Source organism: Eurosta solidaginis, chromosome 4, assembly GCF_040869045.1.
Source record: "Eurosta solidaginis isolate ZX-2024a chromosome 4, ASM4086904v1, whole genome shotgun sequence".
Lineage (NCBI taxonomy): Eukaryota > Metazoa > Arthropoda > Insecta > Diptera > Tephritidae > Eurosta > Eurosta solidaginis.
Window position 1 is genome coordinate 193,621,820 of NC_090322.1, and position 16,999 is coordinate 193,638,818.

A 16,999-nucleotide genomic window follows, 5' to 3' on the forward strand; every position below is an offset into this window, starting at 1 on the left:
AAAACAATAGTTTTATTTATATTAAAGCTTTTATCATTTTTTTTTTTAACTTTGAAAAATCTCCGAACACCATTCCTTCATTATATGACATTCGACTGCCTAGTCCACTGCCTTCCACTCTATTCGCAACATAACCTCTACTTAAGCTGCCAAACTACATAGTAACCCTACAAGACGGAGGTAACCAGTTCACCAACACATTCAAAGCTTTTTTCGCTCTCCACTAACACATCGACGTTTCATGCTGTCTTCGAAATGACAGTTCATTAATTATTCCGGAAAACATTGAAACGCAAAAAAATATAAATTGTTTACAACGAAAAATATCTTGTGCTTTTAGTTGTGACATGTGACGGAAATTAAAAATGTTGTTGCAGAGAACACCTTTTTGCGTTGGCGACCTTCGCCCAAAATAACATTAAGTTAATTTGAGTTGTGACATGTGACGGAAATTAAAGATATTGCTGCAGAGACCATCTTTTTGCGTTGGCGGCCTGCGCCCAAAATAATATTAAGGGTAGCGTTTTACAAGACGGTACACCACCTAATTTAAAAATATAAAATAATAATAAAAACGGAGCTCGAGGCGCGCCTTTTGATTCCACGTTTGATAATTTTTGATAAAAATTGGGTGGTGCACCGTCTTTTAAATCTTTACCATATTAAGTTGTATAGAATCGACGGGATGGCCTACAAGGTTTTATGTCAACTAAATCGCTCCCGATATGGTCGGGCTAGTACCTTAATGGTTCCCGGAACGTACCCGATCTGCATCCGGCAAAGGACCAACAAAGTCGATAACGGGGAGTGTCCTTATCGCTACAACAACAACATTATTTACTTTCTGATTTTCATTCATACGTATGTGCATTTAAAAAATAATAAAAAAAATGTTATATTATTCTAATAGATAGCATCTCCGCCGGGTTGCGATTCAGCTCAGAATATGCCAAAATCAGAGGAAATCTACAAAAACAAGGTACTTTACAACAACATGCTTTGGAATACGGTACCAAACTGGTTGGATGTGTTTCCCTAAAAAAGGGTGGAACTACGCATCTTGGTTTTCCAGTATTTGCTTCGGTAATTTATATTGATTTATAGTGATTAAAAATTGCAATAGTAGATAATGTAATGTGAATTAAAACTGAATAGGTAGCTGGAGCAAAAAAGGCAACTGATCGGCATGCAACTGTTATTTATGTTGCGGCACCGGGAGCTGCTTCTGCTATCGTAGTAGCATTAGAAGCAGAAATTTCTTTGATTTTTTGCATCACCAAAGGTGTGCCATAACATGATAGGGTTCGCGTTAAGCACGCTCTCTTAAGGCAAAAAAAATCGCGTCTAGTCAGGCCCGATTGTCCAGGAATCATCGCACCAGAAAGGGTAAGTGAATTGGCTACCATATTAAATATATAAGCAAAATGTATGAATTTTTTAGTGATAATTTGTCATGCTTTTGTTGATAATCAACTGAAGAATGCAAATACGACAGAGTTCGAAGTTGATGTGAAAACCAATTAATTTTTTTAATTAGCGTTTGGAGAGAAAAATACATATGTATGTATGCATAGAACTGCATAGAAGGGGAGGAAAAATTAATTATAATCAGTAGATTTGCAAGATTTTTGTCATTTTCCCTGCATCGCAGTTGTCATTACATTGCGTTAAGAGAGGACATCAACACCTTACTACCCACATCCAGTTAAAATTATTGTAAATTTTGCTCTTTTCATCACTGTTTTAAAACGTGGAAAATTATATATCGAGCATTCCATTGAGAATGGTACATTTTAGCAGACTTTTGCATTGCCGGCATTATTAATATTCAATCCCTAGAAGGTTTAATGTAGTCATATCAATAGTTCCCGAGATGGTGGGGCTAGTACCACAATGGTGCTTGTTACCGGAACGTAGATAGATAGATCATTTATTGAGGATTGCACAGTGACTTGCACATCTCCTTCACAGCACCTCATCCTGGCCGACTTCCTTGATGAACCCCAGCAGTGTTCTTTGCTTGAGGGATTAAATGTGGGAATGCTCTGGCCATGGTGAGCCCATAAACTTAGCCCTACGTCTTGAAATTGCGCCGTAATCTAGAAGGATATGGTCCACCGTCTGCTGATCTATCACATCTGTATGTGTTGTTCGATACTATACCCAGCTTTTGCATGTGACTGTTCAGTCTACAGTGTCTTGTAAGAATAGACGTTGGGGTTCTTAGGTAATCTTTTTGAGAGGCCTATTAATGCCCTATATCGAGTTGTGCTGTAACCCCCTAACAGTAACTTAGATTGACTCAGGCCTGGCATATTGCGCCAGTGTTCTCTCTTTTCCCTCCCTTCTGCTAGTAAATGCCCCTCAGGGATCTGTTCTAGGTCCAACTCTTTGGAATGCGATGTATGGCGGGGTGCTAGAAATCGACCTTCTCGGAGGCACGGAAATTGTCGGCTATGCAGATGATATTGTCGTAGTAGCAGTGGCCAAGAAACTTGATCTGCTCCAAGCATTATGTAATGACGCCGTGGGAGGAATAAAGGAGTGGTTGACGAACACGGGGCTGGAGATGGCTAGCAATAAGACAGAAGTGGTTCTGATGAGCTCAAAGCGGACTGTGGATGAGTTGGTCCTAACCATAGGAGATTATCAAATAAATTCAAAGCCCTCCTTGAAATATCTAGGAGTAATCATTGACTCAAAACTAACTTTTAGGGAGCACTTCAGGGCGGTGTGGGACAAAGTTTCTAGAGTTAGTGGAACCCTAACGCGAATAATGCCCAACATCGGCGGCCCAAGCGAAGCTACCCGTCAGCTATTATCCAACGTAACCAGCTCTATAATATTATATGCAGCACCAGTATGGCACAGATCTAAAATGGTCCACCAAAAAGATATACTAGCAGCCTACCGCATTACTGCTATACGAATAGCATGTGCTGTTCCGACGACGCGATCCATGTTTTATCCAGGAAAATCCCAGTAGATCTACTTTCAGGTGAAATGGCCGATCTGTATGCCATTGGATTCAGCCGACCATCTGAAGATGCTAAGAAAAGCGCAAGGTCACGAACAATAGTTAGGTGGCGAGAACGGTGGGAAGATTCGAGAAAAGAGCACTAGACCTTCATGCTAGTCCGGAATATAGCGGAATGGTACGAGCGAAAACACGGCAAACTAAATTACCATCTCACACAGATATTGAGCGGGCACGGTGGCTTCAAGGAATATCTAAATAAGCGTGGGATAGAGGAGGATGCTTTCTGTCCAAGCTGTCCGTCCGAATTGGAAAGCGCAGAACATGTAATATTTCACTGTCCTCGTTTTCACGGCGAAGGACTGTCTGTAAACAGAGTTTTTGGAGAGGAACCTTCCATTAGGAATTTAGTTCCACGAATTTGCGGACACATAGATTGTTGGATTGCTGTGAGCAAGATGGCCTTTATAGTAATGACGAAATTGATGATGCATGCCGAAAGGGAGCGCAGAGAAATGCGCATACGAAGTAGTGGCGACTAAATCGCCTTTGAAGTTACTTTACCAGGTCCTGATTATAGTTATCTGAAATTTCTCTTGTGCCTTTGGAAAAGAGCTATGTGTGGAGCCCTATTTATGGAACACTTTTCTGCTTATATTAAAAACTTTTAATCTATTCTTACTGATATGAGTTTCTTTTTCATTCTAGGTAATTTGATTTTGACGATGTGAGGATAGAAATATCCCAAATATTCCAGCTGTGGCTGTAAGAACATACATTTGCTCAAATTAGAAGAAAACTACACGGTTGAGCACATCCAGTATCTACGTTTATACAAGGAGGAACACCACACTACTTTCACGGGGATGTAGCCACCGATCACGTTGTTGTAAGAGCTTATTTTAAATATGTTATTCATAAACACTGATTCTAATATTTTGTTTTGGTTTTTACTTTAGAGTCAACCTGTTATATAAGCGATGTCAGCTATGCCTGTAACTTAAGCGCCTTCAGATGTAATAGTTACCGCGGACGCGGTCACAGGAGTGGTTCACTACGTGGGGATTACACTAATCAAGGACTTTCAATATCGGAAGGTTTTCCAGCACCATAACACACCAACAATATGTGCAATCACCCGAATAAATTGTACAACAAACGTTAACACCACATCATCAGCCAGCAGCAACAACAAGAATCGCAACAAGTTGAAACTTCTAATCAATTAATGACTAGTGAACCACTATCCTGCAATCCAGGATGTAGCCGCCAATCACGTTGTTGTAAGAGCTTACTTTAAACATGTTATTCATTAACACTGATTCTAATATTTTGTTTTGGTTTTTACTTTAGAGTCAACCGGTTATGTAAGCGATTTCAACTATGCCTGTAACTTAAGGGCCTTCAAATGTAATAGTTACCGGGGACGCAGCCGTGGGAGTAGTTCACTACGTGGAGATTACACTAATCAACGACTTTCAATATCGGAAGGCTTTCCAGCACCATAACAACACCAACAATAAATTTTGTACAACAGACGTTAACACCACATCAGCAGCCAGCAGCAACAACAAGAATCGCAACAAGTTGAAACTTCTAATCAATTAATGACAAGTGAACCACCAACATATTCGCAATATGCGCATCCATCAACAGCAACATATGTCGCCAACTTTGCAACACAAAATCCAATGCTTCATCCAGCGTCAGCTGCATAAAAAGCCACTGGTACATCGTTATATGTTTCACATATGCAACATATGTATGCGAATGCACTTGAGGTGTGCAATTATAAGTGGTCCATTTGTTTATTCGCCCGAATATCAATATATACCAGGTGAAGATAGCCAACGCCATTCTACTTTATGCATCGTCTAGAGAAGCTAGAACATTTACAATTTAAAAATTGTGGGATTTTCATACAGCTACACCAAGCTTCAACAAATTATTGGACCATGAGATTTCTCATATGCCCAATAGTCAGTATTTAAAATGTAAATTATGCCATTGGGACTAAAGCACATTCAAGTATGAATTTTAGTATACATGCACAACACGCTGAAACAATTGATGTAACAACGAAAAGTCTAGAATTAACTGTTTGTCCATATTGTAATCAAGAACTTGCATCACAATGGTACCTACGCAAACACAGGAACATGAGAAAACAATGGATAAAAGAACATCTTTTTTCGAATGTGGTGAAGAATTTAGAACAAATACAAGTTTACGTGTGCATGTTTATGAAAAGTTTGCTCGTTGTACACTACAAGATCTGAACGGAAATATCCTCAGAGTATGGTTACACCTATGTGGCATCTACAAGTTATTTATAATGACGAAATGAATTACAGTGCTTATTTGGATTGTGGTGATGCTCCTGACATGCTGCGTATATTCCGCTACGTCTGATCTTACTATACCTACCAAACTAATATGACTCTGTAAACTGATAATGAGCAACACCACCACCGCATGAATAGTGTATTTATATAGTTTATGAATATAAAAATGCAAATATGTAAATATTACTAGAATAATAGGACATGATTTTAAATGTAAAAATTATTTTAAACATGCATTATTTATGAATTAAATATTATTTAAACAAAAAGGACGCGTTTCATTCATATAAAAAGCGAATTGACAGAAGGTAACCGATACGGGTAACCGATAGGTCAGTTACCCGTGTTGTTGTTGTTGTATATGTTTTGGTTAGCGATAACGAAAACATAACTGATGAAGTAACTTAAAAATGTAAATAACATCGAGCGAGAAGGAATGTCGAAAACACAATAGGTAAGAGCGAGAGAGTGAGTCACACGTACACTATTTTGAGAGAGCGCATGCGTTACCTTTTTCACGACAGCAATGTAAAAGTCATTAAGACGATAATTGGTGAACAAGTTATTGGTGACGATTAAGTAATCGAATAGGGAACGGGTACCTGTCTTGTAGGGAAACAATGATCACAAATGTGCGTGCACATGATGTAATAAAGACAAGGTGGTATATGTAGTGACAGCTAATTTTGAAAAATCCCTTACAATACGAATGATAAGAGAAAGGGGAAGAACAGAAGAGGCCGTTTGTGAAATAGTATTAAATTTGGTACTTTTTTGTATCAAAGCACTAAGTGCATTTTTTTTTTACATTTTTCATTAAAATATTAATACAAGTTTATGAGAGGCTCTCCGAATATACTTCAAGTTTGCCATACTACACATGAATTCAAGAACATTAGGTACAAGAAGCATTTGAAAAAATGATAGAGATAGATCTCTAAGTGGCCGGCCTTGCATGTTTTATGCAAACTCTAAACTACATCTGCTAGGGCTGCTAAGTTCTCGCTCAGAAACTTTTTATAGCAAAACCAGAGATGCGTCGCTTGGTTTGTGTTCCGAGGGGCAAAATCTATATATATAAAAAAAAGGGTAAAATATGTGTTAGTTGCATAGTACAGGTTTACAAGTATGATATGTATGAAAGGGAAACAATTCCTTTCTCTTTCTAACACACTGCCGTTTGACATTTCGGTCAGTGTCAAACTATTGTGGAACTCAGTGGAACCTGCGTGGAACATGCGTTTGACACTGAACGAAGTGTTAAAATTACCGGTGTTGCTGTCGTGGAAAGCGACGCAGGGAAACAAAAAAAGGAGCGGAATATCAGATATGGGTTGCTGTGATGGTAAATTTTTTTGAACGAGTTTAGTATGAAAATATAGTGCACCTATATGGGTCCTACAGAAAATTATACAAAAGTCTTGAATCTTGAGTCTGAGGACGCGTAGTTATTCCAGTATTAAGAATACAAACACGGGTGATAAGTTTTTCTACCCGTTCAAAAGTTCTCCGCGAAAAACAGTTGAAACCGAGGTCGACTGCACTAACCCGTCCAAAAATGTGGAAATGAAAAGACACGTTTTGTCCTGTTATCAATAGTCCAAAGGAAAAAAAGTATTAGAATTATTGGAAGCGAGGCAAAAACGCGTCTATTAATACCACCCTCGACGGTTTTGGTCGTGTTTTAGCAATCGTCCCCGGTAATAAAGTATCACAATTTGTTAATTAAAATTGTCCAAAACATATGGATTTTAAATAGAGATGTAATTAAGTGCTCGTTTGAAAGTAAATAAGAATATTTCTTTGTAATTTTACGATAAAAATTTCAGGCAGTTTTCGGTAGCAGCTACTACACTTTTCTTGGACCTAAGAAGTACAACAGTGCCAAATAGCATCCACAAAAAAAACGAACAAGAACAAGCATTTTATCAGGTGAGCGTGCCTGTGTACGTGCGTGCTCATGGTTCAATTATATGGTTGGCTCATCTCATCAGCTGATTTTATTTATTTCATTTTCTTACACATACAATAACTACTAAAGCCCCCATTACTGATACTTAGCATAGACTTGACTTGACTTGGCGTAAACTTGGCAACTTAGCCACGATTATACTCCACTTGGCGCATAAAGTCTGGCATCATAATCAGCGTTGAAATTTATTTTTAAATAAATGTCAATTTCTATGACAAAATGTCAAAATGATATGGAAACAAACAAATGGCATCTCAAAATGTAAACGTCACTTAGAACTTACATAGAAAATCAAAATTCAACACACTTCTAAGTGAAGTTAAGTTTTGAGTAATCAGTAACATGCAATGTTAATTTAACAGAACTGTAAGTGACAGTTCGCAAGCCAAGTCAAGTCTATGCTAAGTATCAGTAATGGAGCCTTAAGTTTTATGTTTCCATTCCATACCATTCGCACCAACACCAATACACAAGTTTTGACAATTTGAACAGACATATTTTGTTGCTTTACAGATGAGCCAACCATATAGTTGAACCATGATGGAATTATAGAAGGTGGCGCATTGCGCATGTAAACATTATTTTAAAGTCAATTTTTACGACATTTTCCTTTAGCTCTTGTTTTTTTCTCTTTTTCTCATTCGCTGAAGAAGTCAGGTGTGACGTAGATGCGCAGAACGAAGCAATTTCGAACTCGTGAATGCACAATCTTATGTGTGTGAATTGTGTAGTTGAACCATGGTGCGTGCTTCTACCAAAGAGGATAAATACAATAAGAGCCGTCACTCGTTATTTTTTTGGCATTTACTCGATGTATACTGAGAGGTATTCGCTACTTTTTTTTGGGCGAGATGTTTATAAATGTCTTCTATACATTTTCCTGGTGTATTTGTGTTTATTTTTCGACTGTATTTAATTTATTTATTTAATTCTCTTTCCAAAAATCACAGTTGCACAAGGGGCCTACACGGCGTGGATAAATGAGAGACAATTAAAAATGTCCCTCTCAGAAAACATTCGGCATCAATTTTTTCAATTTCCAGCGAGATAGTCTCCACAAAATAACGAGTGACGGCTCTTATTGTATTTATACTCTTTGCTTCTACATATCCTACTTGCAGACCTGAACTTTGGCTTTGACACTCCCAAATTGAAAAATCTAGTTGCTTTTACGGAGTAAGGAAAACGGGTAATAATTCAATCTCTTTTAGCGAAAATTGTAGTAGAAAAGTACTTCTAGTAGTATATTAGTAGTGATAATAAATTTGTAAATGCCAACAGGTTTTGGGGGAAATAATTCATTTTCTACTAAATATTTCGTGAATTGATAAAGAGCTATGTTGGTTTAGAATTTTATTCAAAAATACACTATATCAAAATTTGTTTCAAAAACTCCCTACATGAGGACCTCACGAGGTCCGAATATTTATAATCACCCCTATTCTGCATTTCGATTACGTTCCCGTTCTACGCTCCGCTTCAATCGAAGTTTGGTATTCTGCATTACGACGGAATCGTAAAGAGAAGAGGAAGATCAAATGATTTTTCGAAATCAGCTGTTGGTACGGAATGTGTGAACATTGAAACAAAATAAATTAAAGAAAATTTGTAAAAAACACTGAAAAACGTTTATATTTTATTATCCACGACATTTTGTACAAAAAAAAGCAATAGAATATATTGCCGCAGTGTTATATTTTTTTGAGTGAAGTGCTTTCATAATTGTAAGTGTGTTTTTGTCGTTCTTTTGGCCAATTCCCTGCCGTGGCCACCAAGTTTTGTTAAAACGGATTCCTGCACGAATATAGTTCACATTTTCTGAATTTTAAGGATGGTAATTTCATTGCACTGGCCTAAAATACTTTATAAAGGCTTATTTATTCTTTCCGCAAGGATTGTTTACGTTTTCGCTTTACCTTCCTCTACGCCGGCAGATTGCTTTGGCATATAACTGGACCCAACGAACAGACACAAATTATAGCTGTCTATTATAATGGAATCAATAGCCGCGGCATTATTTATGGCAGGGATGCACCTTAACGTTAAGCTAATCGTTTATCAAAAAATTTCCACCGTTTCCGTTGAAACACTTCGAAATATTATCGATAAAGAAATTATCAAAATAAATTGTATCTCGTTTTTAACCGAAACGAAAAGCTTTCGTTAACGTTAAAAACGTTAACAAAAACGTGATACTATATGTTTGAATTGTGCTGGCAATGCTACAGCCATGGTGAAGCCGTAAGGTGGCAACAACGAGCGCACATACACACACAAACTCTATATAATTTGTTTGTGTAATTCGTTGGTGGTAATGTCAAAAATACTCTGAGAAATGTTCGTACTGTCAAAATTCAAGAGAAAAGTTGCAATCAGCTTGGCTAATGCTTTCACCTTTAATGACTCCGCCATCAATCAGCTTTGCCAGCATAGTTTGAAATTAATAATCAACATAAACGATTTGATTTCGTTTTGATATGGCAGAAAACGAAACGAAATCATTTCGTTAATTTGACGATCTTAACGTTAATAAACGAAACGAAATGAGTTCGTTTCGTTTATTAACGTTGATTATCGTAACGAAATGATATCGTTTCGTTGGTTAAGCATGCCTGATTTATGGAGTTGGAAAGCAACGCATACGAAAATTCCCAGGCGACAATGGAAAGGCAAATATTGCGAGATTTGTGTAATCCATTTGAGATGAGTTACGAATTGTAAGAAATTGAACTTAAAAGTGGTAAAGTTTAATGACTTATTTTTTTATTTAGGTTCAAAAAGAATTTTCGACTTAACAAGGATGCTTTCAAGTATATTTTAGATACTTTTGCGGGGCAAATACGTCCAAGGACTTCGACATCGATATGTTGTTTTTGACCTGAAAACATATAAAAAAACAATCATCATCAAGCTTTCTACGTTTCTTAACAAGTTTTACTTACATTTTTGTTAAAATTCTGTTATAAATTAATAAAAAAATAAAAAGAAAATATTTTTCCGCCAACTAATTTGCAACTTAGAAAAACGGAACTACGATCGCAATGCAGAATACAAAAAATCGAACGATTCGAAGTTGGATCGAAAGAGATTGGAAACAGAATACCAAAATTGCCAAATCGAAAAAATTCCAATCCAAGTCGAAATGCAGAATAGGGCTGAATATTCCAAATATAAACCGATTCCCCAAATTCTTAAATGGAGACGAATGTTCCGAACATACGGAATGAATAAGTTAACACGCTCAATGAGTAAATTTCGTTATGGCCTCTATTATTTAAAAAATAAATAAATGTAAGGCGCGATAACCTCCGGCGAGATCTAAGGCCGAGCTTCTCTTCCAATTTGCGTCGTGCTCCTCTTGATTTTCCCTACAAATTGGTCGGACGGGACCTACATGTTTTATGCCGACTCCGAACGGCGTCTGGAAGGCAGATGAGTTTTCACTGAGAGCTTTTCATGGCAGAAATACACCCGGGGCGATTGCCAAACACTGCCGAGGGGCGACACCGCTTAGAAAAATTGTCTTCTAATTGAAAAACCTTATTTCTAAAATTTTGATGTTGCTTTGCCCGGGGTGCGAACCCAGGGCATACGGTGTGATAGGCGGAGCACGCTACCATCACACCACGGTGGCCGCCAAAATGGCCTCTATTATTTACTGATTAAATTTTTACGTGAATCGTAAAATTACCTATGTTCAGCAACACAAATAGATCATGGCATAGTTAATAAATTCATGATAAAATTTAAAAAAATGTTTTAAAGAATTATGCAGTTCAGTAGGTACTTATCCGGTATTTGTAAACTGATTGCTTCCTATTTCTACTACTAATATTTTTCGAAAAATCGCAAAGAAACAACACAGTTAACAGATGTCAATTCGATTTGAGAGCAAAATAGCTGCAATTGTCAAAGAATTTGGCAGTCGAGCAAACCTCTTGTGATTGAATCATGGTGTTGTTTCATGGTTCAACTATATGGTTGGCTCATCTGTACGATAACAAAATATATCTGTTCAAATTGTCAAAGTCTGTGTATTGGTGTTGGTGCGAATGGTATGGAATGGAAACATAAAACTTGGCAGTTTCTGTATGTGTAAGAAAATGTTGCCAATGTGTTGGTTTCATTTTGAGTTTGCCATCTCCTTTGACAATCCCATCCCTGCTTGACAGCTGTCAGTCATTTGAGGCATCAATTGGCAGATATGGCTGATGGAAATTTACATCACAGCGTAAAGCAAAGTTTCTATCAGGTTGGCAAAAGCGACATGACAAACCTGATGTAAACATTGTGTATACGTGTATGCATACACATATACACCATGGTTTTCCATACGAATAAAAGGAAAAATTTATGCGAGTGTATTATTGTTGTCAAAAATTCTGTTAATGTGTTGGAGTTTCCGTTAGCTCTATTTAGCAGGGATCGACCATGCAATGAAATAAATAAAATCAGCTGATGAGATGAGCCATGGTGTTGTATCGTTATGGAAGAAAAACAATGGGCGGTTTCAGTGAACAATACGCTACTAAAAATATCGAGGAAGCTGTCAAACGACGCGTCTTGACATCAGTATTCATGGTGGAATAACCAAGTGAAATAAGCCGTCAATTGTCTCTCTCTAAATTCTTCTTTGTTCTGTCATTGGGCTATCTGAAAAATTTTCACCAATATTGTCCACCAAAAAGGGTTGTTTTTTGCATTTTTCAGGAGTAAAATATGGTAGTTTTAGTACTTTTTTTCATCTAAACCACCAGTAGGTGAATATCGATGGACCTTTCCGGATTTAATTACAGAGATTCATATTTGGGTATCTTTGGTGTGCGCTTCCATAAGTAAGGTCGTGCTTAACTATTGCGTTCATATTATTGATGTTTCCATTATATAAGTATGTTTAATTTGTTCCAAGAAAAATTTAAACAGGTCTTTGTTAAAACAAATTATTTGAATTCGCGTCATATTCAACAAGGATTTTCACCTGTGCAGCGCTACTGAACACTTTCGAGAAATGTGCAAGAACAGCAAAACTGTCGAATTACACCTTATTTATGTAAACACTTCGGTAAGACAATGGATTTCTAAATACAGTTACAAAAAATTGTCACGTACAGGTATTGTTTGGCTCCTTGGGGTACCCGGACTAGCTCAGTATAAGAGGGGCAGTGGTCCTCAACCCTAACACCAAGGAGTCGTACGGACGCATATTTATTCCCTTCATCATCCATCCTATCAGCCTCACACACATCTCACCTCAGGAAGCCCGCCCTACCTTGGACCGCTCGTTTCATGCACCCTAACTTTAGCGGTCTCCCTCTAGTCATGCTCCGTCCCCTCCACTTACCTCTTCACCACGCCATCTTCACCTCCCGCCCAAAAAGTGCTTAACTCCGCATTTCAACTCTTAACAACAAACTCAAAATATATTGAAATCATAAAAAGAATTACAATGAATCATAATGAAAAAAATCTAGTCTTATTATTTAGGCTAAACAAAAAAAAAAAATGTTTCACTATGATGAAACGTCCTGCCAATCATTCAACACAATAAAAAAAACGAAGACAAAAAAAATTTAATTTTAAAATTTTACTCGGTTAAGGGTAATGGATCCTACCTAATCGAGCTCTCTTAGTTGGTTTTACCCCTACCTATGTAGGTAAATATGTATGAGATTTTAAGAATTTCTCAAAAAAAAATGTTCGATATTAATGTTACTTATGGGCAGAATCGCTTACCATATATAGGACAACGATACAATACACCTAACCTGATCACAATAACTTTCTTAACAATTAATTTCAGCTTAACAAAAAACAAGAAAATTGGTCACTCTAATGTGACTGCTTTGCTCGCTTGCAAACACGCAGATAGCTACACTTTAATTGGCAAGTCCAACAACCCGCACGCTATAAAACAAACATAAAAAGCTTTTGGTTCGTTACCATACCCTCAATAGGGTGTGTACAAAATGTACAAAAAAAAATCTTAATTGTACCAAAAATATGTATATCATGAAAATTTAGAAAAATTTAATAATTTCTTTTTTTGATATATGCGTGTGTGCATGCGTGTACGCAACAAAAAAAAACGTAAAAACACAAAAAAAAATTAAAACTACAAAATTTATATATGCATATAAGAAGTAAATATATGTAAAATCCGAAACCACTTCTTGGGTGATTTTGTGCTGCTTCTTACTGGCCTTTGTGCCTTGTATTGGAGTCTTACGGGAAACTGGATATGCACGAAATTATTAGTTTTCGATTTTGATGATTGGCTACTACAGCAAAATGGTATATGTAGAAAAATTCAAATTTTGATCTCTGTGTCGAGTGTACACCACATAACAAAATAGGTGCTCCGAAAGATTGTTAAAACCAAAGATCGCTTTGGTTTTCTGGCATAATCACGAAGCCCACCATTAACGGTATTCTCCTACCTTAGCGCATTAAACAAAAATGTGTATGTAACCACGCCTATGTATATAAACGGGACGTCTTCCCCAGTCTCCCTATTTTGTTGTTGTTCTCATCGGGTGCATCAAAATTAGATAACTGGACATACGTATATACATAAAAAAGATAATTTGGAACTAAAGACTTACGGCGAGTTGTGCCTAATCCCTCCACGCCAAAATTTCCGGGCACACTATAACACAATAAGATTTTATCACAAAACCGATTACTTCAAAAAAATATTTATTTTGGGACTTACACGTCGCCGCACTGTTCGTTTTACGCCACCACAATTCTCACTCCAGTCACTTTTCCTAAATCGCCACTAATCCTCTTTCCTATGACACACAGGATTTAGTTAAAATTTCAGGATTTCGTAAATTACAGTAACTAACTTCCTACGTGCGTATATATGTACGTACCGATATGTGCGCATATCAAAATTTTAACCCAATTATTCCCAACGTCCTATCTACAGTATACCTGTTTATTTAATTTAACTAATCCACCAGAGCTTTTAATTTAGCTAATAAATAAATTACTAATAATTACAATAAATTTTCAGGAGATTAAAGATTCAAATAAGAAAAAATCTATCACACGCAGGACGATTTGACTCTACAGGCTACAGGCATACAACTTTTCTTGGATAAAAATTATTTTAACTTTTTACGCAAAAATTTCGCTTAAAACCGCGACAAAACTATAAACAAAATTTATGCACACAAAAATTTACCAATTACCCCCATCTAAGCAAAAGAAATTATTATAAAATAACTATTACCCCTACATTCACCTATATGTACTCATATATGTATCCACATATATACGCACATACTCCTACTTCTCTAAGCTACCTAACTCGGCTCACCTTTAATCCGCTGCCCTGGAACTCCGATCCTCGTCTCCTTGCCGGAACCTCCTTGTTCTCCGGAACCACAAAAATTTATTTTTTTAAATTAGTTATTTAAAAACAACGCACAACACAAGTTTCACAATTAAAAAAAACTTTATAGCACAGTGGCGCGGAGGCAGTCGTATGCCAGAACTTTAACACTTCAAATTGTCTTAGTTTTAACCTGTGTCACCCCCTTTTATATCTTCTTTCTTCTCCCTACTCGCCTAACGTTAATCACTCTATTCCTTATCCGCTAATCGTTGGCGATTCCAGTGCAGCAATTTTTTTGTTGCTGCAATCTGTCTCTATACCATTCTTTATGCTATGTCCGGCAACTCTATCAAAAGCTCTATCTTTCGTTAAGTTCTGTTTGTTTTGTTGTCCGCCATCATTTTGACATTTGAGCACACAATCAAAACAAACCAAGTAAAAAAAACACAATACCACGATTTAAGCAAGGAACAGCTGCCCACTCTCATCTTGGGTAATATTCATGAATATCTCGAGCCACGGGATCGATTAAATGCATCGCAGACATGTCGTCATTGGCGTGGGGTGCTTTCCAAAAGAGATTTTTCAACAATTTCAAGTTTAAATTGCATATAAACAATGATCGACAGTGCACATTTTTTTGTCAAACGTTTTGTAATCTGGCAAGTGAAGTTACACTAATTTTTGATTTTCTTAATGTTTTTTTTTTATATCAAAACAAATAAAACGTAATCTCTATAGGATTGCACGTTGTGATAATTTGCAGGGGCTCCATTTTTACACTAACAGTGTCAGCTTAGTCCCACCAGGCGATATAAGCGAAGATAATCTTATCGATATTGAACAATGTTTTGTGGAGCCATGGAAGATGTTTTTTTAGATCGCAAAAAGTTTCCATGCCTGATCTTAGATTTGGGTGCAATCGAAGCTTTAACCTATTATGGCTTAGATGTTTTCAAAGCTCTAAACAAACCAGAAACATTGCAGCAACTGACATTGGCTTCAATAAAATTTGACCCTAGTATTACCCTATATTTACCATCGAAACTTCCTTATGGCAAAAGTGTAGATCACTACAGGTCTTATCAATTGATTATGATACTTTAAATGAGAATCTTTTGCACTCCATGGGAATATTCCCTTTGAGAAAGCTCCTAATCTGTATACGTGGGTTTGATCGGCAGCATCCCGGCATATCTGATACTTCATGGGCACACCCAAGAGCGGTCCACCTAATTTTTGCGGGGAAGAAACCGACCTGTCAGCCCAACGCGGGGAACACCCACCCCTGACAAAATTGTTACTCGCTTTTGTTGTTTTGGCCTCAAAATTAGACCACTAAGATAGGAGGAATGTTACAGTTATGGATTGTAATTTAGAATATACTGGCTATACCCGGCGAACGTTGTAACGCCCGAGATAGAATGAGTGTTGCGTTATTTTTTCTGTTTTGTTTGTTGATAATTTAGTTTATTGTTCTGTAAATTGAATTGAATTTTGTACGCATATTTGGTGAAATTTTCGTTTAAAATATTTTATTATTGCATCTTATTGTAATTCATATGGGTACACAATATGTTTGGTTTTTTCGTTCGGTGCAAATCATTGGCTTTCTAAATTTAAGCTGGAGACATTGGTGCTTTATCGGTAACCGTATGCAATCGATTATTGGTGCCGCTAAGGTCGTAACCGTATCGTAGCCAACCAATTGGGTTTTGGTTAACCGTCGTAACGATAAACAGCTGATTACGTTAAGGATACGGATACAACGATACGACATACGGCACCAATGACTCCGGCTTTAAAGCTGGAGACATTGGTGCTTTATCGGTAACCGTATCGGTAACCTTTTAACAGCTGATTCGACCAACCTTATGAGAATCAATGCAATCGATTATTGGTGCCGCTAAAGTCGTAACCGTATCGTAGCCAACCAATTGGGTTTTGGTTTACCGTCGTAACGATAAACAGCTGATTACGTTAGGGATACGGATACAGCGATACGACATACGGCGCCAATGACTCCAGCTTAATGGTGACTTATAACCATAAAGCCATAACCAGATAAAACAGCTGATCGAACCTACCTTATGGAAATCAATGTAATCGATTAATGGTGCCATACCATAACGCTAACTCGATTGCATTGATTTCCTTAAGGTAGGTTCGATCAGCTGTTTTGTCTGGTTATGGCTTTATGGTTATAAGTCACCATTAATTCGCCCTTTAATCCTGCAACAGTAAGCGATTGTCCTTCTGCTTTGTTGATTGTAATTGCAAAAGCAAGGCGTACAGGAAACTATAAGAGCTTAAAATTGAATGGCAAATCTGTAGGAATCATTGAGATCCGTGGTATGAGCACG

At 37.2% G+C, this 16,999-nt stretch overlaps 1 long non-coding RNA gene and 1 pseudogene across 4 annotated transcripts; both read left to right on the forward strand.

The window, feature by feature from the left end:
* Positions 1–52: 52 nt before the first annotated feature.
* On the forward strand, positions 53–5,591 carry LOC137250841 (uncharacterized). Of its 4 annotated transcripts, none has more exons than XR_010953101.1 (6): positions 53–861; positions 915–1,083; positions 1,156–1,386; positions 3,686–3,866; positions 3,937–4,260; positions 4,331–5,591. It is a non-coding gene; the product is annotated as an uncharacterized lncRNA (long non-coding RNA). The 4 variants fall into 4 exon arrangements; XR_010953100.1 differs by having other exon boundaries at positions 54–861; positions 911–1,083; XR_010953099.1 differs by having other exon boundaries at positions 63–1,083; positions 1,160–1,386.
* Positions 5,592–10,517: 4,926 nt separating this feature from the next.
* LOC137248751 (uncharacterized) lies at positions 10,518–15,928 on the forward strand (annotated as a pseudogene).
* The last annotated feature ends 1,071 nt before the right edge of the window (positions 15,929–16,999 follow it).